General features: G+C 37.1%; 1 protein-coding gene across 1 annotated transcript in view; it reads right to left on the bottom strand.

Moving 5' to 3' along the window:
- Nucleotides 1–24,815, bottom strand: part of LOC142341737 (S phase cyclin A-associated protein in the endoplasmic reticulum-like) — a 636,081-nt gene that overhangs the window by 351,756 nt on the left and 259,510 nt on the right. The window lies entirely within an intron of this gene.

Below are 24,815 nucleotides of genomic sequence, written 5' to 3'. Positions count from 1 at the left end.
CATCTGGAAACGGGTGCATAAAAAATCTGAGGCCTCTGATGCGTTTTCATCTTGGTGCTTTTTTGGCCTGAATGAGGTTGCGTTTTTTCTCATGTTTGCTGTTTGTTTCATCAAATTTCTCATGTATTGGAACTTTTTTTGCTCTCAATGTGAAAAAAAGCCCCTATATGTTTGTCAATAGACATAGTTCGATCAATTGGAGCCCAAAAGAAGGCAATTAGTGGTTTTGAAAGATGAAAATTTGTGCCATATGTGGAAATTTACTAGAAATGATTTTTTTTCGAACTTTTGAGTGGTCGGGATTCCAAGACAGTGAATCTTTTCGCCTGGTTTTTAAAAATGGTTTGTTCTAGCAAACGTTATAGTTCGTGGATTAATCAAGAAAAACCTCGAATTTGCAATTTAGTGAAAAATAACTTGATTTATGTGTGCATTTTTTTTTGCTTGCGAGAGGGGCTGTTGGTGTCCTTTTTTTCGACCTCCTGGAGAAACATATATTGGTTTCTGATGGTCATTACTGGTTCCATATGCTTGGTAGACATCTGGAAACGGGTGCATAAAAAATCTGAGGCCTCTGATGCGTTTTCATCTTGGTGCTTTTTTGGCCTGAATGAGGTTGCGTTTTTTCTCATGTTTGCTGTTTGTTTCATCAAATTTCTCATGTATTGGAACTTTTTTTGCTCTCAATGTGAATAAAAGCCCCTATATGTTTGTCAATAGACATAGTTCGATCAATTGGAGCCCAAAAGAAGGCAATTAGTGGTTTTGAAAGATGAAAATTTGTGCCATATGTGGAAATTTACTAGAAATGATTTTTTTTCGAACTTTTGAGTGGTCGGGATTCCAAGACAGTGAATCTTTTCGCCTGGTTTTTAAAAATGGTTTGTTCTAGCAAACGTTATAGTTCGTGGATTAATCAAGAAAAACCTCGAATTTGCAATTTAGTGAAAGATAACTTGATTTATGGGTGCATTTTTTTTTGCTTGCGAGAGGGGCTGTTGGTGTCCTTTTTTTCGACCTCCTGGAGAAACATATATTGGTTTCTGATGGTCGTTACTGGTTCCATATGCTTGGTAGACTTCTGGAAACGGGTGCATAAAAAGTGTGAGGCCTCTGATGCGTTTTCATCTTGGTGCTTTTTTGGCCTGAATGAGGTTGCGTTTTTTCTCATGTTTGCTGTTTGTTTCATCAAATATCTCATGTATTGGAACTTTTTTTGCTCTCAATGTGACTAAAAGCCCCTATATGTTTGTCAATAGACATAGTGTGACCAATTGGAGCCCAAAAGAAGGCAATTAGTGGTTTTGAAAGATGAAACATTGCGCCATATGTGGAAATTTACTAGAAAGGATTTTTTTTGGAACTTTTGAGTGGTCGGGATTCCAAGACAGTGAATCTTTTCGCCTGGTTTTTAGGAATGGTTTGTTCTAGCAAACGTTATAGTTCGTGGATTAATCAAGAAAATCCTCGAATTTGCAATTTAGTGAAAAATAACTTGATTTTTGGGTGCATTTTTTTTGCTTGCGAGAGGGTCTGTTGGTGTCCTTTTTTTCGACCTCCTGGAGAAACATATATTGGTTTCTGATGGTCGTTACTGGTTCCAAATGCTTGGTAGACATCTGGAAACGGGTGCTTAAAAAATCTGAGGCCTCTGATGCGTTTTCATCTTTGTGCTTTTTTGGCCTGAATGAGGTTGCGTTTTTTCTCATGTTTGCTGTTTGTTTCATCAAATTTCTCATGTATTGGAACTTTTTTTGCTCTCAATGTGACTAAAAGGCCCTATATGTTTGTCAATAGACATAGTTTGATCAATTGGAGCCCAAAAGAAGGCAATTAGTGGCTTTGAAAGATGAAAATTTGTGCCATATGTGGAAATTTGCTAGAAATGATTTTTTTTCGAACCTTTGAGTGGTCGGGATTCCAAGACAGTGAATCTTTTCGCCTGGTTTTTAGGAGTGGTTTGTTCTAGCACACGTTATAGTTTGTGGATTAATCAAGAAAAACCTCGAATTTGCAATTTGGTGAAAAATAACTTGATTTATAGGTGCATTTTTTTTGCTTGCGAGAGGGGCGGTTGGTGTCCTTTTTTTCGACCTCCTGGAGAAACATAGATTGGTTTCGGATGGTCGTTACTGGTTCCAAATGCTTGGTAGACATCTGGAAACGGGTGCATAAAAAATCTGAGGCCTCTGATGCGTTTTCATCTTGGTGCTTTTTTGGCCTGAATGAGGTTGCTTTTTTTCTCATGTTTGCTGTTTGTTTCATCAAATTTCTCATGTATTGGAACTTTTTTGCTCTCAATGTGACTAAAAGCCCCTATACGTTTGTCAATAGACATAGTTCGATCAATTGGAGCCCAAAAAAAGGCAATTAGTGGTTTTGAAAGATGAAAATTTGTGCCATATGTGGAAATTTACTAGAAATGATTTTTTTTTTCGAACTTTTGAGTGGTCGGGATTCCAAGACAGTGAATCTTTTCGCCCGGTTTTTAGAAATGGTTTGTTCTAGCAAACGTTATAGTTCGTGGATTAATCAAGAAAAACCTCGAATTTGCAATTTAGTGAAAAATAACTTGATTTATGGGTGCATTTTTTTTTGCTTGCGAGAGGGGCTGTTGGTGTCCTTTTTTTCGACCTCCTGGAGAAACATATATTGGTTTCGGATGGTCGTTACTGTTTCCAAATGCTTGGTAGACATCTGGAAACGGGTGCATAAAAAATCTGAGATCTCTGATGCGTTTTCATCTTTGTGCTTTTTTGGCCTGAATGAGGTTGCGTTTTTTCTCATGTTTGCTGATTGTTTCAGCAATTTTCTCATGTATTGGAATTTTTTTTGCTCTCAATGTGACTAAAAGCCCCAATATGTTTGTCAATAGACATAGTATGATCAATTGGAGCCCAAAAGAAGGCAATTAGTGGTTTTGAAAGATGAAAATTTGTGCCATATGTGGAAATTTACCAGAAATGAATTTTTTTCAAAGTTTTGAGTGGTCGGGATTCCAAGACAGTGAATCTTTTCGCCTGGTTTTTAGGAATGGTTTGTTCTAGCAAACGTTATAGTTAGTTGATTAATCAAGAAAAACATCGAATTCGCAATTTGGTGAAAAATAACTTGATTTATGGGTGCATTTTTTCTTGCTTGCGAGAGGGGCTGTTGGTGTCCTTTTTTTCGACCTCCTGGAGAAACATATATTGTTTTCTGATTGTCGTTACTGGTTCCAAAAGCTTGGTAGACATCTGGAAACGGGTGCATAAAAAATTTAAGGCCTCTGATGCGTTTTCATCTTGATGCTTTTTTGGCCTGAATGAGGTTGCGTTTTTTCTCATGTTTGCTGTTTGTTTCATCAAATTTCTCATGTATTGGAACTTTTTTTGCTCTCAATGTGACTAAAAGCCCCTCTATGTTTTTCAATAGACATAGTGTGATCAATTGGAGCCCAAAAGAGGGCAATTAGTGGTCTTGAAAGATGAAAATTTGTGCCATATATGGTAATTTACTAGAAATGAATTTTTTTCGAACTTTTGAGTGGTCGGGATTCCAAGACAGTGAGTTTTTTCGCCTGGTTTTTAGAAATGGTTTGTTCTAGCAAACGTTATAGTTCGTTGATTAATCAAGAAAAACCTCGAATTCGCAATTTGGTGAAAAATAACTTGATTTATGGGTGCATTTTTTTCTGGCTTGCGAGAGGGGCTGTTGGTGTCCTTTTTTTCGACCTCCTGGAGAAACATATATTGTTTTCTGATGGTCGTTACTGGTTCCAAATGGTTGGTAGACATCTGGAAACGGGTGCATAAAAAATTTGAGGCCTCTCATGCGTTTTCATCTTGATGCTTTTTTGGCCTGAATGAGGTTGCGTTTTTTCTCATGTTTGCTGTTTGTTTCTTCAAATTTCTCATGTATTGGAACTTTTTTTGCTCTCAATGTGACTAAAGCCCCTATACGTTTTTCAATAGACATAGTGCGATCAATTGGAGCCCAAAAGAAGGCAATTAGTGGTTTTGAAAGATGAAAATTTGTGCCATATTAGGGAAATTTACTAGAAATCAATTTTTTTCGAACTTTTGAGTGGTCGGGATTCCAAGACAGTGAATTTTTTCGCCTGCTTTTTAGAAATGGTTTGCTCTAGCAGACGTTGTGGTTCGTGAATTAATCAAGAAAAACCTCGAATTCGCAATTTGGTGAAAAATAACTTGATTTATGGGTGCATTTTTTTCTGGCTTGCAAGAGGGCTGTTGGTGTCCTTATTTTCGACCTCCTGGAGAAACATATGTTGGTTTCTGATGGTCTTTACTGGTTCCAAATGCTCGGTAGACATCTGTAAACGGGTGCATAGAAAATCTGAGGCCTCTGATGCGTTTTCATCTTGGTGCTTTTTTGGCCTGAGTGAGGTTGCCTTTTTTCTCATGTTCTCTGTTTGTTTCATCAAATTTATCATGTATTGGAATTTTTTTTTGCTTTTAATGTGTCCAAAAGCACCTATATGTTTGTCAGTAGACATAGTGTGACCAATTGGAGCCCCAAAGAAGGCAATGAGGGGCTTTGAAAGATGAAAATTTATGCCATATGGGGAAATTTACAAGAATTGAATTTTTTTTCGAACTTTTGAGTGGTCGGAATTCCAAGACAGTGAGTTTTTTCGACTGGTTTCTAGGAATGGTTTGTTCTTACAAACGTTATAGTTTGTGGATTAGGCAAGAAAAACCTCGAATTCTCAATTTGGTGAAAAATAACTTGATTTTTCGGTGCATTTTTTTCTGGCTTGCGAGAGGGGCTGTTGGTGTCCTTTTTTTCGACGTCCCGGAGAAACATATATTGGTTTCTGATGGTCGTTACTGGTTATATTGTGTTAACAGGGATGCCCCGGGTGTACACAAAAAAAAGATCAACAATCTTCCAGGAATACAGAATGGAATGTGCGCTAAAATCTGTTGATGCTGGTTCGTCTTTGAGAGCTGCGTCTCGAAAGTTCAATCTTCCTTACTCGACTCTGAGACGACGCTTTTGTAACCAAGCAAATAAAATTGGAAGGCCGCCAATCTTCTCCGAGTATCAGCAGAGATCACTAATGAAGGCACTCTCTTACCAGTGCTTGACCTTTGAAAAAATGAGAAGAAGAGCCTACATATTTGGAAAAAATTTAAATGTCAAGTTACCAGCCACTTGGAACACCCACCGAACTGTTGGAGTAGAATGGATGATTGGTTTTCTAAAGAAGTTTTCGCATCTCAACTTATTTATTGTCAATGAAAGTTCTTTCAAAGAAACGATTTTGTTTGCGTCAGATGCATGGGAAATAAGCAAAGAGGAGAATTAGGATTTCTGTGCGAAAGTTGCTGCCTTTGCACATGTAAATCTTGCTTCAGAAAAAGTGCAATCTGCTGTGTTGATTAATGTTTTCGTGAATTGTTTGTCATACTATTATTGTTGGTGGCTTGTTTGGTGTTTTATTTATTTCAATTGATATTCATTTGAAGGGCGCTTGGAACGCGTTCTTTTCTTGCAAATCTCTTCAAAGGATTCAAAGACAGCACTTAAATTGACAGTTTTTCGTTAGGCTAGAGGGCACCGCCCTGCCTATGAAAAAAGGTCAATTTTTGAAGTTTTCTGGTAATCCCCGTTGGAAAATGAGAGCCGCCTACGAATAAAAATTGTCTTTTTTGGCGCTTCGAACGTTTTCAATTCTTGCAAATTTTATCAAAGTAGTTAAAGACCGCTCTTAAATTGACACTTTTTCGTAAGGCTAGAGGGCACCGCCCTGCCTATGAAAAAGGGTCAATTTTTTTTAAACTTTTGGTTATCATCGTTGTTAAATGAGAGCCGCCTAAGAATAAAAATTGTCTTTTTGGCGCTTCGAACGTTCTCAATTCTTGCAAATTTTATCAAAGTTTTAAAGACCGCACTTAAATTGACAGTTTTTCGTTAGGCTAGAGGGCACCGCCCTGCCTATGAAAAAGGGTCAATTTTTAAAATTTTTTTGGTAATCGCGTTTGGTAAATGAGAGCCGCCTAAGAATAAAAATTGGCTTTTTTGGCGCTTCGAACGTTTCACAAATTTCTACAAAGGATTCCAAGATCCTACATATTGACAAATTTTTGATAGGTCAGAGGGCACCGCCCTATCTTCGAAAAAAGTCAATATCTCTTTTTGGTAGTCTGCGCTGGAAACTGCGTACCGTTAGACAAATAAAATGCCCTCTGCTTTTTCCTGTGGCGCCTCGCTAAATTTTGGCTGTTGAATTTTTCAAAGGGAACAAAGACGTCACTGACGGTTTCTCATAGGCTAGAGGGCACCGCCCTACCTACGGAAAGTTGTCAGTATTGTCTATCGGTGCTTCAAATAAGGTGGCGTTTTACAGAGTAATGGCTCTTTTCAACGTTTTGGCAAAAATGGACCTGACTACCTTACAGCGTGAGCGCCTCAGTGGCATAATTGAAAGTTCGTGCATGACATTGAGGTCATTCAAATTGCTCTCGGACCAGGATCTAGTGGGGGCTGGTTTTCCTAAACCAGCAGTGCTTGAGATGCGGGCTATTATTGAAACAATGACCGAGGAAGTACCTGCAATGACGCCGTCAACTTCTGCAATCGAAACATCGTTTCGAGGCAGCTCCTTTGAACCGAGCCAGGTATCTTCACCATTGAGCGATGCCTCCAGGATAAGTAACCAGGAAAACGAACTGCCTGAGTTGACAGCAGATGCACTCCGCTTGTTGACACAAAGCATTGATGTTGGGACTTACGCAGGGAAGCATGAGTTCAATAGAATTCTGGTGGCTGAAATCATAAAGATCCATTTTTTTTCTCCTTTTTTAATTACAAAAATGTAATAGAATTTTGAGTGCGTTTGCTTTTTTGCAGAGACAACCCGAGGACGCAAAGTTAAATCCAACTTCAAGAGACAAGCTTCGGTATGCAAAACTGGCAATTGAGGTAAAGCCAGAGTTGCGGTCCCTAGATCCGGTCTATCCATGTGTAATAATTTTAACTTATTTTTCTCCATTTTTGGAGCTGAGGGTTTTTTATAATAACAGTATTTTTAAGGCTCAGTTCTTTTGGCCATACTATCTGGAGAACGGTAAACCGAGGTGCGCAAAAGGGCTCATAGAGGAGCATCTGAAGTCTCTGCGGGCGAGAGCAAAGCGGCAAGAGGCTAAGAGAAGCGGTTAGCTCAGTTTTTAAACCAGTGAACCAAGTTTCTTTGAACCAAAAATGAGGTGAGCAATGTGATCTTCAGGAACACCCTTGCAACCAAAACGATTAAGAATCAATCATCAGTCCCAGGAAGCGTCAAATGTTGACTTAAGTTGCCTGCAAGATCTTTTCGGACAGGAGGAAATGGATTTCAGTACTCGAAGGCGGGAAACGTTCGAGACACGAAAAAAGTTGCTCTCAGAAGCAGGAACGGTCAATTTTGATACCTACATGTACTATATTGGGATGGAATTAAAGGACATCGGTGAGGTAAGAGTAATTTAAAAACACCTGTATACCGGATATTGGGCTATTCTCAAACTAGGTAATTTTTTAAAGCTGGAGGAAGAATTCAAGCTATGGGTGCCGAACTCGCCTAAGGATGCCTTTGGTAAACTCTTCCTGCCATTTGTGGCAAAACTGATAGCTCTGTGCGACGATCCACCTAGAGAAGCGGTAGACAAAATTTTGGTCCTGAAGAGCAAAAAACGTAAGCTTTTAATTTTGTTTTTTTTGTTGGTCATGTACTAGTTTTTCTCTCTTTTTTGTAGTTTCGGAGCCCGTTTTGGCCTTGAGGGCTCTCCCCGCTCTGATGCCAGTAAAACAAAGCGTCGGCAAGGAGCGCAAAAGTACAAATGCTGAGTTGCGCTCCATGGCTGTTACAAAGTTTGTTCGGGAGCTTCCGGTAAAAATTTTAAGTCAGTTATACCATTTTGCGCATGAATGAGTGAAATAAATATTTTTTAAGGATGTTGGGAACCTAGACGAAATCAGCCGAAATGAGAGTATCGGCGCCATCCTATGCACCAGCAGCCAGGTTATTGGTTGTTTTTTTTTAGCTCTTTTATCCTGTAACATCTAGTGTTTGGTCTACTGCTAGGGTGTCCGGTTTCAATTTAGGTTTTTGTGGTTGGACCAAAGCGAGTGATCTCGTGTGAAGATCTCTTTCAAGCCGTAGATGTTGCATTCAAGCTATTCTACATTTTGAACTTGAAGTTCCCCCGAGAGACTTTCGCGGTCTGGAGTTTTATACAAATCGTTGTATACAAATTGACAGCTTCGCATGTGCCGCCGCAAGTTGACAGCTTCGTGGCGAAAATGAATGCTCTCTCTGAAAACGAGTGAAAGGACAGTCATAGGTTGCACCAAACACGAAATAATGTATTTCGCCAAAAAAATTGTTCGGTTTTGTAAAAGTGCTTGCTTTCATTTGAAACGTTCACAAGCTTTTTGTTCAAAATAAAAAAAGTTCGTGTGATTCAGTCTTTTTTTTGAAAGTTTGAACTTAAATGGATAATCAACTTTCTTGACAACTCTCGCCGCTCATCGACTTTTTCAGTGCAAACATGGGTAAATCTATTGAAACAAATGCGCAGGACTACTTCGAAGTTGCTAGTATTGATTGGATGCTACTGGATGAGTTGATTGATAAAGGCGGAGTCAGAAGTCATCGTGCAATTAGATTGGATCAAAGGGTTGAAGTGTCAAAGAACTCCGAACCCTATAAGTATCTGAAGGATTTGTATGTAACATCTTTTTCTTTTGTCTCATATGAAAAAGAACTTTCGTATTCTGAGGATAAAAATAGAGGTTATTGTGGCTACAAAATTATTGCAAAAAACGATTTTAATGTTGGTGAAATAATACCTGGTTTGAAGGGAATTGTTGCCTCATGCCCTCAAGATATCGATGACACTCCCAAGTTAAACTATTCAATTTTTTCAAGGGAAAATTTTCGTACTCTTTACAAGGGCCACTGTCTTTCGTGAACCATGCTTGTGTCCCAAATTGTAGGTATAAGGAACCAAAGGGTAAATCTGGTCTGGCGGTGGTTGAAGTGATCAAAAAAATTGCAACAGGTGATGAAGTAACAGTTTTTTACGGAAAAGAATATTTTGGGAAAATAATGAGTTGTGTTTGTGCCCTCATAAAGAAAAGTATGTGACAAAAGATTTCAATTTTTTACTCGAAAATGTCTCTTCAGGTTCAAAAACTAGATCAGGACTGAAACGAACTTTTAACTCCTCTACTGCTCCTAATATTGAAAACGAAAATGTCGCGCCTAATAAAAGTCTTACATCTCTTACATCAGCTAATGAAGAGAGTGTATCTACTAATCATGTGAACTTCGAAACGGCTGATGTTTTGTTAGAAGAATCTTCTGCGGGTCCTTCTATTGTTTCAGTTGCTCCTGAGGTATCTGCGAAAAAGCAAAAGACGTTTGTTCAAACGATGGTTCCCATAGATGAGGATCAGTCGATGTCAGAACAGTCTGCAGAAGATCAGAATGCAGCTTCTGAGGATGCCCTATGTGGCATCAGTGTCGGTTTAGTATCAAGCCAACGGTTCTCCAGAAGAGTCAAGGAACAATTAGAAGCATGTAACGAATTGGAGCCTAGTAATGTTATCCTAGATTGCGAGTTTTGCAGTTTAACACTAAAAACTTCAATGGATTTTGTGTCGCACCTAAGAGTTCATAAGCTTGAGGCTTTGTTTACTTGCCCTTTTTGCAAGCGAATCTTTGGAAGTTATCCGCGTTACGTAGAGCACATGAAAAATCATTTTTTTGATATGAGTTCGAAAGGTTTTGAGTTCTTATTGTCATCAAAAAACAAAAAAAGTAAAACTAATAATGCTGAGCCAACATCGGAAAGACTTAAATCTAACCAAATAACCAATGTACTACTGGAGAAAACGAATATAAACTCTGATTCTAAATTGACAGTAATAAGTAATTCAAGCGCTTATGAATTACCCCAAATTTTTGAAAACGGTTTAAATAATTCAGGAAGAACTGAGGTGCAATTGAAGCCAGTAAAATTTTATCCTTGGTCACAAAAAAAGTTCAATTACAACCTAGAAAACACAGAAAAATTCAATTGTAAACAAGACGACTGCAATTTTTCTTATATGACGCTAGAAAACTACGACAGACATTTAAGCGATTTCCATTGCTTGGCGTCAAGTTTTTTGTGCCCCTTTTGTCCTAGAGAGCATACATCACTGAGGTATTTACAAAAACATGTTAGAAAAATGCATGCGGTAGCTGAAAGTCCTAGTGTGATTGATGAACTGCCGTTATCAATAGAGGAAGCTGAAATTGCGCAGGATCTTGAAAACATAGATAAACAACCGGACGTTTTTGCGAAACTTGATAGCTTGCAAAATGGTTTCTTTGGTCGCGAAGTGCTTCTAAAGAGTCTTTGCCAAACGTCATCGACTTGGACACAGTGTCTCTCTTTTTCGTCTATAGCATGCTCTGCTTTAGAGGAAGTAATGAGTTCAGTGAGGCTAGCTTTGGATGAAGTTCAGAAAGATACTCCCTCGGTATCAGAATCAGCAATCTTTGCAAAACTACATAGTTGTACCAGGAACTTTAAAACTACTGATGTGAGCAACCAATATCAGTTGATCTCCTTTCTCAAAAAACAGGAAAAGTTTGTGGAGCCCCTCAATCTAAAATTTGGGGAGGAAAATGAACTAAGGAGCGTAGGTGGTAAGAGTCAGTTTAAAGAAACCATTAGAACGGGTCAGTTTATCCCCATATCTGAGGTTCTGTCAAAAATAATTTTCCAGGAAGAAGATGTTTTTCAAGTTTGCATGGCTTATGAAAATTTTTTGAAAAAATTGTCCTGTCAACGGGTTTTGTTCGACATTAATCAGAGCAAAGGTAGTTTGAATCTTGATGCAAAATCCGTTATTAGAGAAGTAAGTTCAATTGTTGAGTGCGATGAGGGAATTTCAGTACAAGTAACATTACAGCTCTACTTTGACGAACTGGAGACCGCTAATCCCATAGGGTCTAGAGCAACGATACACAAAATAGGATGCTTCTACTGGTGCTTGAAAAGTCTGCCCCCATGGTTAAATTCTGATATGCGATACACTTTCGTCGTTGCTCTTGTGTCCTACCTTGATGTAAATTCTTATGGTTTTTCTCCCGTTATAGACGCCATAACGAATGATTTGGTAAAACTAGAAAATGGAATATCAATCACCACAAAAAATGGAAAGGTTTTAAAAATAAAAGCAAAAAAATGAGTTTTTTTGCAGATAACTTAGCTTATCACGCCGTTTTTGGTTTCAATGAGAACTTTTCATCGGGCGTGTGCTGCGAAAAATGTTTTGTGCCACAATCGAAATTTAAGCAAGTTTTTGAGGAAGATGCCGAAAAGCTCCGCTCACCCGCTTCTTGTATAAGTAATGTAGGTGTAGCTGGCTCAGGTATAAAAAGTGTATGTCGACTCTAAACTTCTTTTTTCGAACCGTATGAAAATTTTACAGTGGACTTGCACCATGATATATTCCAGGGAAGCCTGATGCACACTGTGAAACTTGTTCTTAACAGTCTCATTTTTGAATTTGGTTTTCTTTCTCTGCAAGATCTGAACTCACGAATCAACTGGTTCAACTATGGACGAGATATTGATGGAAAACCCTCCGAGTTTGCTGAAGAAAGGTTCTTATCTTTCTCAATCCTTGCATTGGTTCATTCGGAAAAATAATTGTTGTTTTTGGTTTAGGATAAAAGAGAAAACGTCCAAGTCACTCAAAGAGAAGTACGATCAGATGTATAACCTCTTCCGCTTCTTACCGTTGATGCTGAGTGACTTGGTTCCCGAGGGTAACTCGGTTTGGGCTTTTCTACTGGACTATTTTAATCTCGTCGAGATGTTGCTGAGCCCCGCTTTCGATGAAGATGACATCTCAATCCTTGGTGTTTTGGTTCACAATCACCTTAATTAGTTCTCTGAAGTGTTTCCTGATAGTAGTGTTATATTTAAACAGCACCATCTCATTCATTATCCTACGGTCCTTAGGTCGTGCGGCCCTCTGTTATATCTAAGTGTGCTTCGTTATGAAAGAAAACATCAGTTTTTTAAAAAATTGGCAAACAGTATTTGCAATTTTAAGAATTTGACTAAAAGTTTGGCAATGAGACACCAAATAGCGCAGTTTGTTGATTGGAGAAATGGATTGCCGGTGAAAGAAGACGATTTTCCTGGTGCTAGGCTTGTAGAATTCTCTGAATTTTTCAAATCTGAAGACTGTAAAACTGAAGAAAAATTTAAAAATTGCAATGTGCTTATTTCCAAACATGCTGTTATCAAAGGTACTCGCTACAACATCAACGAGGCAGTGATCAAATCAATATCTTCTCAAAGTGAACCTGAATTTGGATTGATAAAACAGATTTTGGTTGATAAAACTGATATATACTTCGTTGTTGTGAATTTGAAGTTGCATTACTATGATGCTCACTCAAGATCTTATGCTGTAACGCAGGAAGCGTCCGGTCAGTTTTCATTTATCGCATATGCAGATCTCTTTGATTATCATCCCCTCTCTTTGCACTCTTGTTTTCTCAACACCTGTAAATTCTCTCATATCTGTTTACGCCATAGACTTACTTTCAACAATTATGCTAGCTATTTTGACTCAGAGAGCTGTAATTAAAACAGCAAAGTTTTGCGTATCTTTTGCATATCTTTTTTTCTATTTTTCGTCAAACAGTAGGTTCGATAGAGGTCTGGATTTTTTTATGTTTTTTTTGCGTTTTGTTGTTTTCGGTCTGGGTTCTTGTCCCTGTCCATAAATTTTTTGTTTAGTCTTTTGTTTTAAGTGGGCCTTATGCCGCTTCAGAAATGGAGCATCACGAGGAGGAAGAAGAATTACTAGTTGGACGACTTCAAGCTGGAGAGTTGGTATCAAACTATGCAATAAATTATTATGGGAAGTACAAAATGGCTATGTTGAGTTGGATAATAGAATAGTTTTCATCGGAGACTCAAATTTAAGAGACGCTTATGAAACTTGCTCATCATTTGATATTCTAAAGTCTTACCATAACAAGTTTACAATTTGCGCTAAGGGTGGTCGTCGACTGTCGCATTTACCTGAGTTGTTTCCTTCAGTTGCTAATTTCAAATATATTTGTATTTTATTGGGCGGCAACGATTTAAGTACAAGATCTGTGGATGAAATGCTTAACGACATTGCGGAATTTAAATACCATCTGCCGGCATCTTGGCCGAAACAAATTTTGTGTGTTGTAGAATTATTTTATCGTGGTGACCAAACTGAAGAACCGCTTCTATCCAAACTGAAAGATTTTAATAGTCGTTTAAAAACTGAATTTAAAGCTGATTACTACCCAAATACCCAAGTTAGAGCTAACGCTTTTCCCCGACCATCTGATCGCGTCAATAAAAGATTCTTCCATGATGAAAATGGAAAAAGGATTCCAAATTATCATCTAAAAGTGCAATGCAGAAGCCAATACGCAAAACTTCTCAGTAAAATTTGTGATCATATGCTGAATCGTTCAAGTGTTCCAGACTATTCTTAATCATTTTTGTGAACTGTTCTCCAACTGATTTGTAATTATTTGCTCCTCAAAACATTGTTTTGACAGTTTGTTTAGTTGTAGGGCAGTTCTTGAATATCTTATTTTAAGCTGTCGTCTTATTAGTTCACGGAATGATCTTGTTTTAATCTGCATGCAGAGAATATGTAACATTGCATGTAAATTATGTACATTTTGTAAAATTTTAATAAAAATAAAAAAAAAAACTAAAAAAAAAAAATTAGTTAGATTTGTGATTTTGCTGTTCTGACTAAAGTTTGCTGTTCTGTATGCTGTCTGTTGAACCATCTGCTTTCATCAATTTTATGTATTTCCACAGATCTGCTAATACTTTTTATCTGTGCTCCTCATTTACCTATTTCTGCTGCCTATGTGTTATTATATTCCGATATAACTCTGCTCAATTTTCCCAATTCCATTAAAGTTATACTTAACTGTATGTAGTCTTAAAGATGTAATTAGCTGCAATTCTCCATGCAAAAGCATGCAATTTTACATGTAAAAACATGCAATCTTTCGTTCGTAACCAATTTCAATATTTACTATAAATTGTAACGCTTATATCTAAAACGTATAAATTAGTTCTCGAGCTGTTGTTTTAATTGTTGTTTACTTTATCAATCTTATAGACTTTAAAACTTACAGTTTCAATATAACTTAGCTGACCTTGTAAATGGGAAAGGAACTGATGGAAAATCTCGGAATAAAGATTTGTAGATCAGTTTGGCTTCACCTCGGTGAGGCACGCTTTTTGATTAGTGGGCACCGCCCTCTCAAAAGGCATGCCTTATTGAGGTTTAAGTTGTACGAGCTTTTATTGGAATAGTGTTCCGCCTAATAATTGGAGTAACTTGTTGAGAGGGCACCGCCCTATCAGGCTAAAACTCTCTGGTTGGTAAGGTAAGTGGTTAGGTTTATGGTTTTCTGTTGTTCCTTTCCCATGGCTCCGGAAAAAATTTGATGTTCTTTTATTTTGGAAATTGGATCTCGGTTGGCCATTCCTTTTTCCGGAGCCTTTGATTAGTTTCAACTCATGTATTATGCATGTAAAACATGTAACTCAGCTTGTAACAAATTGTGCTTTGCCTAATTACAATTGTTTGTGCTTCAAAATGGCCATCCTTGATCCTAGTGTCGAAATCCTGTGGGCGCCTTCCCATTGGTGGTTTTGTATAAGTCGTGTACTATGTACATGGCGAGCTGAGACCCACGTAAAAATTAAAATATAATGGGAAATGCAAAACTGATAATCTGGTCATACCAGGTTTTTTTGCACACCCGACAGAAGCTGCTTACTTATGTCTTTTCAGCCTAATTTTTGCATGTAAATTGATTATGATTTGCAGGTAAATTTACCTAGATTTTGCAAGTAAATTGTTCTTTAATGCAATTCACCTAGAATCTACCTGCAAACACATTACATTACCTGCAATTCTAGGTAAAATTTCCTGCAAGTTACCTAGAATTTGCAGTTATACCCTCCTAGAATTTTACCTGCAAAAAAAATTTTCTAGGTAAATTTACCGGCAAAAAACACGCGCAAATTGCAGGTAAATTTACCTAGAATTTCATTTTTGCAGGTAAAATTCTAGGTAAATTTAAATGCAATCTACCTAGAATTTGCAGGTAAAAACACCTAGAATTTTACCTGCAAAAAAGTTTTTTTTAGGTAAATTTACCTGCAAAAAGCACGCGCAAATTGCAGGTAAATTTACCTAGAACATTTTTTTGCAGGTAAAATTCTAGGTGTTTTTACCTGCAAATTCTAGGTAGATTGCATTTAAATTTACCTAGAATTTTACCTGCAAAAATGAAATTCTAGGTAAATTTACCTGCAATTTGCGCGTGTTTTTTGCCGGTAAATTTACCTAGAAAATTTTTTTTGCAGGTAAAATTCTAGGAGGGTATAACTGCAAATTCTAGGTAACTTGCAGGAAATTTTACCTAGAATTGCAGGTAATGTAATGTGTTTGCAGGTAGATTCTAGGTGAATTGCATTAAAGAACAATTTACTTGCAAAATCTAGGTAAATTTACCTGCAATTTATAATCAATTTACCTGCAATTTTTTTAGAGTGTGGAAGCATAAATATGGTCTTCACCAGCGCGCCCGAGATATTCCACAGTAAATCTTTGCATTGAGCAAAAATTGCTAACTTAGACGAAAGAACATATCTTTGCATTGAAAACAGATCATTGCAATAAATATGGATAAACTAATGAAGGATTAGTCCACTTTGAGAACTCTAAAACTAAATAAACTGCAACAACTTCGGAAAGCAATCATCATAGATAAGCTACGCAACTGTCATAAAAACTTTAAAAATGGTCTAATGTTCAGCTCGCAAAAACTCAATTTTTTCAATGTGCGCTGAAAAGCTTTTAAAAAATCCTGAGAGTAAAAATCAAACCTATGTTTGTTAATTCTATTTTTTAAATAGAACATCTTGAAAAGTAGGAATCAAAATTACATTTTATTGGTTTAGCGTGCGTCTAAAAATGTTGCTAAGTTAAGGCTGTTTTGAAGAACAAAAAGCAAGAATTGACGAATGCGCTCTGATATATAAAAATACCGAAATGGTGACAAAATTGGACAATTCTCGAATATCGAGATGTTTTCGAAAAAACTAAACTTTGGTGTAAACGACTATTATCGTTTTCATTCGGTGTAGGGGAGGTGTCAAGAAGCTTTTCAAAGAATTTAAAAAGGCACGAAAGCGCATTGCACTGCTAGCAGGCTGCAAAAACTACCAATCTCAGTGATTCGCTCTTGCCTGCAATAAGCTAGCTCTGTCAATCTCCTAAAAAACAAACTCTTAAATTAAACTCTTTTACTTCCAGATTCATTTGAAATTCTTTCAGAGTGGTACCACAAAGCAACCCATAAATTGAAAACACAATTGTGTGTGTGTGTTCATTGGGCCATAGGGAATTCCCCAAAACTTCTAATGAATTCCACGTAATATGAGAGAAAAAGGGAAGTAAGTAACTATGAAGTGCCCTATGAAACTATGAACAGTATAACCAGACCATACTCAGGATTTAAAAAGTTGGATCAGTGTAGTGTCCACTTGTATGCAGATGATACAGAAATTACATGCAAATTTTCAGTGAATGATCTTGGTATAGTTATTACTAATAATTTGAAATTGGACAGTCATATCAATCAGCGGCTATCGAAGGAACAACAAAAGCTTTTTTTCTTGAAGAAAAACGTTCCCTTTTCTACAAATACGAGAGTAAAAGTAAGTTTGTACAAAAATTACATTTTATCAATTCTCCTTTACGCGTCAAATGATTGGTTTTCGAATTGGCCAAACTGCAGAAAACTAGAAAAGATAAAAAGACGAGCGCTCAAGTGGGCTTTGAATAAGAAATTTTTTTACCGATAGTGACTACAATCAGAGCCTCATTTACAGCAATTTGTTGCCAATCAGTTTTCTTTTGGTTCGAAATGATCTTTTTATGCTGAACAAAATTTACAACTGTGATACTGCCCTTAAGTTTGATGATTATTGGAAAGTTTTCAAGGGACCACGCAGTAACCGTTCTGCAGCAAAACAATTTTTGAGGGAACTTTTTAATTGGACGAAATCAGTCAAATTGGAAGAGTATTTTGTTTTGAGAGTTGTGAAATGTGCAAATGTTCTCACCCAGCGAAATGACATTTCAACTTTTGACTGGACATGTCCAACAGTGTTATTTCGGAAACAGCTGAACTCTCTGTAGAAATTAAAGGCTGTGAACTTTAAATACTGTCAGTATCCTGTTAATTGGTCCTGTTTTTGTAATTAATTAACAAACTGATTCCCGCATCGTCATATCAATCAGCGGCTATCGAAGGAACAACAAAAGCTTTTTTTCTTGAAGAAAAACGTTCCCTTTTCTACAAATACGAGAGTAAAAGTAAGTTTGTACAAAAATTACATTTTATCAATTCTCCTTTACGCGTCAAATGATTGGTTCTCGAATTGGCCAAACTGCAGAAAACTAGAAAAGATAAAAAGACGAGCGCTCAAGTGGGCTTTGAATAAGAAATTTTTTTACCGATAGTGACTACAATCAGAGCCTCATTTACAGCAATTTGTTGCCAATCAGTTTTCTTTTGGTTCGAAATGATCTTTTTATGCTGAACAAAATTTACAACTGTGATACTGCCCTTAAGTTTGATGATTATTGGAAAGTTTTCAAGGGACCACGCAGTAACCGTTCTGCAGCAAAACAATTTTTGAGGGAACTTTTTAATTGGACGAAATCAGTCAAATTGGAAGAGTATTTTGTTTTGAGAGTTGTGAAATGTGCAAATGTTCTCACCCAGCGAAATGACATTTCAACTTTTGACTGGACATGTCCAACAGTGTTATTTCGGAAACAGCTGAACTCTCTGTAGAAATTAAAGGCTGTGAACTTTAAATACTGTCAGTATCCTGTTAATTGGTCCTGTTTTTGTAATTAATTAACAAACTGATTCCCGCATCGTCATATCAATCAGCGGCTATCGAAGGAACAACAAAAGCTTTTTTTCTTGAAGAAAAACGTTCCCTTTTCTACAAATACGAGAGTAAAAGTAAGTTTGTACAAAAATTACATTTTATCAATTCTCCTTTACGCGTCAAATGATTGGTTCTCGAATTGGCCAAACTGCAGAAAACTAGAAAAGATAAAAAGACGAGCGCTCAAGTGGGCTTTGAATAAGAAATTTTTTTACCGATAGTGACTACAATCAGAGCCTCATTTACAGCAATTTGTTGCCAATCAGTTTTCTTTTGGTTCGAAATGATCTTTTTATGCTGAACAAAATTTACAACTGTGATACTGCCCTTAAGTTTGATGATTATTGGAAAGTTTTCAAGGGACCACGCAGTAACCGTTCTGCAGCAAAACAATTTTTGAGGGAACTTTTTAATTGGACGAAATCAGTCAAATTGGAAGAGTATTTTGTTTTGAGAGTTGTGAAATGTGCAAATGTTCTCACCCAGCGAAATGACATTTCAACTTTTGACTGGACATGTCCAACAGTGTTATTTCGGAAACAGCTGAACTCTCTGTAGAAATTAAAGGCTGTGAACTTTAAATACTGTCAGTATCCTGTTAATTGGTCCTGTTTTTGTAATTAATTAACAAACTGATTCCCGCATCGCGGGTACCAAGTCAATTTAATAATAAGAATAATAATAATTAGGACTTTAAATTTGAAAATATCGTGCTGCGCTCAAACGGTCTCTTAAATTTTTGCTTGGTAGCAGAGCGTCATAGCACGATTTAAGTGTTCATCTCGACTGCAACTTAACCTTAATTGTTGATGCGGTACTTTTGTTTTTACCCATGAAATTGATGCTGGACTTTAGCTCGTCTGACCCCCGAATGAGCACCCCGAAAGTTTGCTCTCCAACCACCGGGTAACGCATAAAACGTTTTCAGTGGGATGATCGTGCAAATACTTCAGGAACTATTCTGTTATAAATATCGGCATTTATTTGTTTTTGGATTCGAAGAAAATTAATTGTAGCACAATAAATTTACGGCTGTCAAAATGATTATTGTTATAGCTGTACCAAATACTTTCATGCAGCCAAACTACCTCAAAATATAGCTTACTTCTGAAAACAAAAGTTCTACGAATTTGACTTTGTAACTTTCAAAAAAATGGACTGTTTGCTAATTTGGACTGTTTATTGCAATGCCTGTTTCGTGTTGTCAATGGATGTATGTGAAACCAGAGAAAGAAGTGAAAAACTATCTGTTACTCAACCCAGAAAACTTGATTCCTTGACCCATTGAAAGGCCATGCTCAACTCAAGTTTCCTTGTGTTTCTCGAGCCATGAAAAGACCGGTCTCCACTTTAATTTACTTTAAAACGACCTTAGCTGAACTCATGAAACGACTTCGACTAGCTACTGGACTGTGTATCTATTTTCAATAAGGTCAAGAATATAGCACGTCAAAAGAAATACTATTCTACATTGACATAGTGAATAGTGACAAGATCAGCATGGCCATAATACAGCTTTGAAATATTACGAGTCAGTGCTGATTGACTATGTTAATACGAGGCTGAGTGAGTGCACTACACTGTTATCGATTTTTTCTCTCATTGCCAGCATGGATGGCTTTGTTTCAATACTATTATGGATCATTTTCGTTATAGAAGAATGGATCCTCTTCTTTAAGATATGTGTCACGTTTTGAATGTAAAAAAACTCGTCCTGTCTTAAATCGAAAAAAATCTTGGTTCACTCATCTGATCCGTCATGGACGCACTGAACGATGTTGCTCATTTTTAAAAAGAAACAATATGTTTTATCTTCAAAACTATTGTGATGTAGTATGATTTAGTATGGATGGGGCTATCATTTTGGGAGTACTAAATCCTCCTACTTTTAGTTAATTTTAATTTAGTTCAAATTCATTAACTTTTAGTTCCATTTTAGTCATTTCCTGTTTGAAGATCAAATCTTCATTATTTCATGCTTGTTCAATTTGTTAACGTATTTTACTGAAAACATTTTCTGTTCATGTCGTCTAGTAATTAGGTTTGCCGCAGTTTGTAAAGTTTAGTTATGATCAAATTGTTGATCACATTCAATTAATTTTAATTTCATCGATCTTCTCAAATCTGAATTCAAATTTAGTTGCATCTCTTTTAATCCGAAATTCGTACTACGAATCGCTTAAGTATACAATCCTACTCAAAGTCCAATTTCGCTAAGCGAAATACTTGTTTAAAAAGGAAAGCAGCTAAATTCGCGTCGCCAAATACCCATAAATTTAGCACTCAGAAAAGTGAATCTTCTGAATACAAAACTGATAGCGAATTCGCTCCGCGAAATAGCCAATTAATTCAGAATAACAAATCTCTAAACTTGGAACCGCTGAAATCATTCTGAATACAGTAACGAAATCTGTATGGCATGGCGCAGTCAGCCGGCGAATCTCGGAAAACACCGTTGTCGATAGAGCCCTTTTGGGAACGGCCTACATCAGATCTTCCAATACGACGGGAAAAGTGGCGTATTCAAGTAAAACTTTCAATCCTTGCACGAATGAACATGACGCTAGATACACTTCCTCAACCAAAACCCTCTCATGTACGTCTACCTGTTGAGCCGAAATATGAGATGGCCATTAAAGATGCAACGAAAGATACGGAAAGAGATCGACAAACCAGGCACAGTCAACTGAAACTTCAATGGGAACTAAAATGCCAAAAAATAACGGAGGCAGGCGTTTTGTGTTGAGAACGGCCATGGCATCTCTGTGACCAAAAATCTGCCTCACTCTTGTATCTCAGCATTGGAACAGAGGGCAGACGTCTTCTAACACAAAAATTCCCACATGACTATATCTACGATCTCACTACCCTAAAGCTCTGGGAGATGTTGAAAATAGCTTTCATTCGTCCAATGAACATCACTTTTGGTCGCTATGTGTTTTCTCAACAAAGCAGAAAAAAAGCGAAACCGTGGAACAATTCTACAGTATTTTGAAAGAATTAGCGGAAAATTGCGATTTCGAAAATCGAGAAGAGGTGATAATCAGAGATGTCTTCATCACGAATATGTTGGACTAGGATATTCAGCGTGAACTCCTTCGCGATACAGTCGACCCGGAAAGAGCTCTCAGTATAGCTGTAAACATGGAGATGGGTCATCAGAATCAACAACGGATTTCATCAAACAACAATAACAGAGCATCTGGTAGTACAATCAATGCTATACAATCCGTCAAAAAATTTCGTGGCGCGAATGCTCGTGGAAATCAATCAGGCAGAGTAACAGTCAACCGGGCAGCAATTGGTCAAGGTAGAGTATTTAGTCAAGCATGGACACCAACACATCGTCAGGTTTGCCCTGCTTTGTGTAACAATTGCAATCATTGTGGTTTGCTCAACCATTTTGCAAAGGTATGTCGGAAAATATTAAATATTACACTAAATTCTTATCAAGATAATTGCATTAACAATGTAGAAACTGCTAACCCTACAGAACAAAACACACACTCTGAGAATCAAAATGTTAATTATGTAAACTATAATGAGCAATTTAACTCTGATTACGACTCATCAGATGATAATTACGTTGCACCGGTGGAAAGTATTAACACACCGCCTATTGCACAGCAAAATATGACAATAACAATTGGGAATACAGATTGTCATTTGCTCCTTGATTCTGGTAGTGGTTGTATTGTAATCAATAAATCACTCGCAAAGGAAATAATGTTAAATTGTGCGCAACCACAATGGTCGGAGAAAAAACCACTCGAATTGAAGTCATTTTCGAACGACATAGTCGAAACTTTAGGAACTTTAAAAACACCAGTTCGTTGTAATGATTGGAAAATTCTAAAGTCGAAAATCACGGTAGTAGCAGACCATTTAGACCCATTCCTGGACGTAACTTTTTGGACAATTGGGGATTACAATTTCACAAAAGCCCTGTCCTGACATAGAAATAAACAAGATAGAAACTCCATGTGCAATTAAAAATCACTGGCAAAAGAATTTCCGGGACTAATCTCACGAATAGGAAAATCGAAAAATCAAACAGTTAATTGAAATTTTCACAGAAATTATCTTGTAACGGTGTAACGCATCAAAAAGGGAGAAAGGCACCAATCCATTTTCAACCAAAAGCAAAAATCGAACTTGAAAAATTTTCAAACGAAAAACACATCGGAAGACTAACAAATTCTTCCTATGAGTTTTTCATATCTGCAATAGTTATAACAGTCAAAAAAGACAATCAATCAAAATAGCCTTAAACTTTAAAATCATGAATAATGCTATTAAAAAAAAACAAGTGCCAGATACCAAATATCAACTCGCTAATTCAAACGACTTCACAAACACTGTCAACCGCGCCGTAAGAGTCAGCTTATTTTACTACACTCGATTTGCAGTACGCTTATAGTCAATTGAATTTAAATAGTGATACGGCCCGCCATTGTAACTTCAATCTTGTAAACGGAGATATGACCGGCATTTACCGTTTTAAAACGGGATTTTACGGACTAACGGATATGCCAGCCGAATTCCAAAAAGCAATCGATTGTACACTTGCCAGTCTATCAAATACTTGCTGTTTCTTGGACGATATGCTGATAGTAGGTAGAGGCAAAATTGAACAACATCTTGATCTTATACGAAAAGGTTTAATTAAATTGAACCAAGAAAACCTTCAAATCAATCTTGCAAAATGTCATTTTGCCAAGATAATATTGAATGGCTCGGGCATAGCATCGTTCAAACACGTATAAGGCCTCTATCAAATAAAACTGACGCGATTGAAAAGTTATCATCACCCTCGAATCTCAAAAAATTAAGATCTTTTAAGGGATAAGTTCATCATTTGGGAAAATTTATTCCAAATCTGTCGCAATTGTGTTTTCCACTAAGACCTCTCCTTACGAAAAATACAAAATTCATTTGGACAAACGAACACAAAGAACAATTCAAGCTGATATAACAGAAGATTGCTGAAACAATGGAAAATAAGCAATTTAATCCTGATCTTGAAACACGTATAAAATGCGATGCCTCTCGTAAAGGTATGGGTTGTGCTTTAGAACAAAGAACTCCAAACGGTTGGCACACCGTAGCTTCCGCATCACGATTTTAAATTCTGTAGAAGATTGATAAAGTTTTAATGAACTTGAATTATTAGGAGTAGTCTGGTCGATTGAATATTTCAAGTACTATCTCTACGGTAAGCCATTCACTGTAATAACCGATCACAGGGCTTTGCCTTCAATTATGAGAGAAAATAGGGCCAACAAATCTTATAATAGTCGTCTAACACGTTGGGTTGATAGATTATTACCGTTTGGTTTTACAATCGATCATCTTCCTGGATCAAAAATGGGACTCGTTGACTATATATCTCGTGACCCACAGCAAAAAGCTGTTAATATATCTGCGCATGACGAGCAATTCATAGTTGCTAAATTGGACATGATTAAACGCAGCGCGAAACGCTTCTTAATAAATGCAGAGAATTACACTAATTTTGAACCGCTAAATCCGCTTATAAAACAGTCCTCAAAAACTCCGCATTCCAATAACAATTTATGCAGTCAATTCGCACCGCGAAATCCAGAATATGCTACGATTATGGAAATTGATCAAAAAATTAGCAAATTAGTAACAAATACCTCAAATTATAATACCCAAATCGAGACAGCAAATATTCCACACTCGCTTTTTGCCATAAATTACTCCACAAAACAGTCGAACACAAATTTGAATAATTTTCAACGGATTGCCAGTAAATTTAAAAGTGTACTAATGATGTCAAACTCGGAAGACGAAACTCTAATGCAAGTGAAACAGTCAACCCCATCTAAAGTCAGACTTGCAGACGAAGCAGGTCCATCCACGGCTCGTGCAGAACCAGCAACACCATCAACGCCTAATACCGATACTACATTAGTCACTTCACCATCCAATGACGATCTTTATACGGAAGCATTTAATTTCGCATAATCCAAAATAATTTTCGAGTGCCCTGATGGCAAGATTGACTTCAAAAGACGCCATCCTCAAAGAGATCAGGGATTGCGTTCACACAGAAAATGAGGACAGATGTAAACAGATAAGCCCCCATATCCATAGTTTATGGAAGGACGTGCACGTTAAGAATGGATTTGGGTGCATAAACAATCGCATCGCCATACCGAACTCAATCAAGGACGCCTATGTGGAGGCAATCCATGCAACACAAACAGGTAGTTGGGGGATGGTAGATACGGCGACACATGCATGGTGGCCGTACATGCATCGTGATATCGTAACAAAAACGGCAAAGTGCAAATCTTGTGTCTCCAAATTGGTAACAATTTAAAGTCTCTTATTCCCGCAAACAAATGGGCACCATTAAAATTATGCAAAGCACCAGAAGGGGGAATTCAAATCGATTTTTGGGGATCAATTTATAATGAAAAGAATCAAGAAGTTTTCTTTCTGGCATGTATAGATCGATTTTCTGAAATTCCGTCAGCGGAGGTATTTGATAGACCAAATGCAGATAATATTTTGAAGTTACTTCAAGAATATATTTTGCTACACGGAGTACCTCATTCTATTAGACTAGACCAAGTGCGGTGTCAAACAGGTCAACGGATTAATGCATTTTGTAATCAAAATAATATACAATTAATTGAAGCTCCAATACATGATCACAGAGCAATCGGACTTGTTGGAAGACTAATCCAAACAATCAAGAATCGCTTAGCAGGTATTAAAACGGCGGCTCGAAAT

The sequence above is a fragment of the Convolutriloba macropyga genome, chromosome 6, assembly GCF_964194025.1.
Source record: "Convolutriloba macropyga chromosome 6, txConMacr16.3, whole genome shotgun sequence".
Classification (NCBI taxonomy): Eukaryota; Metazoa; Xenacoelomorpha; order Acoela; family Convolutidae; genus Convolutriloba; species Convolutriloba macropyga.
This window is presented reverse-complemented; position numbering and strand designations above follow the sequence as displayed.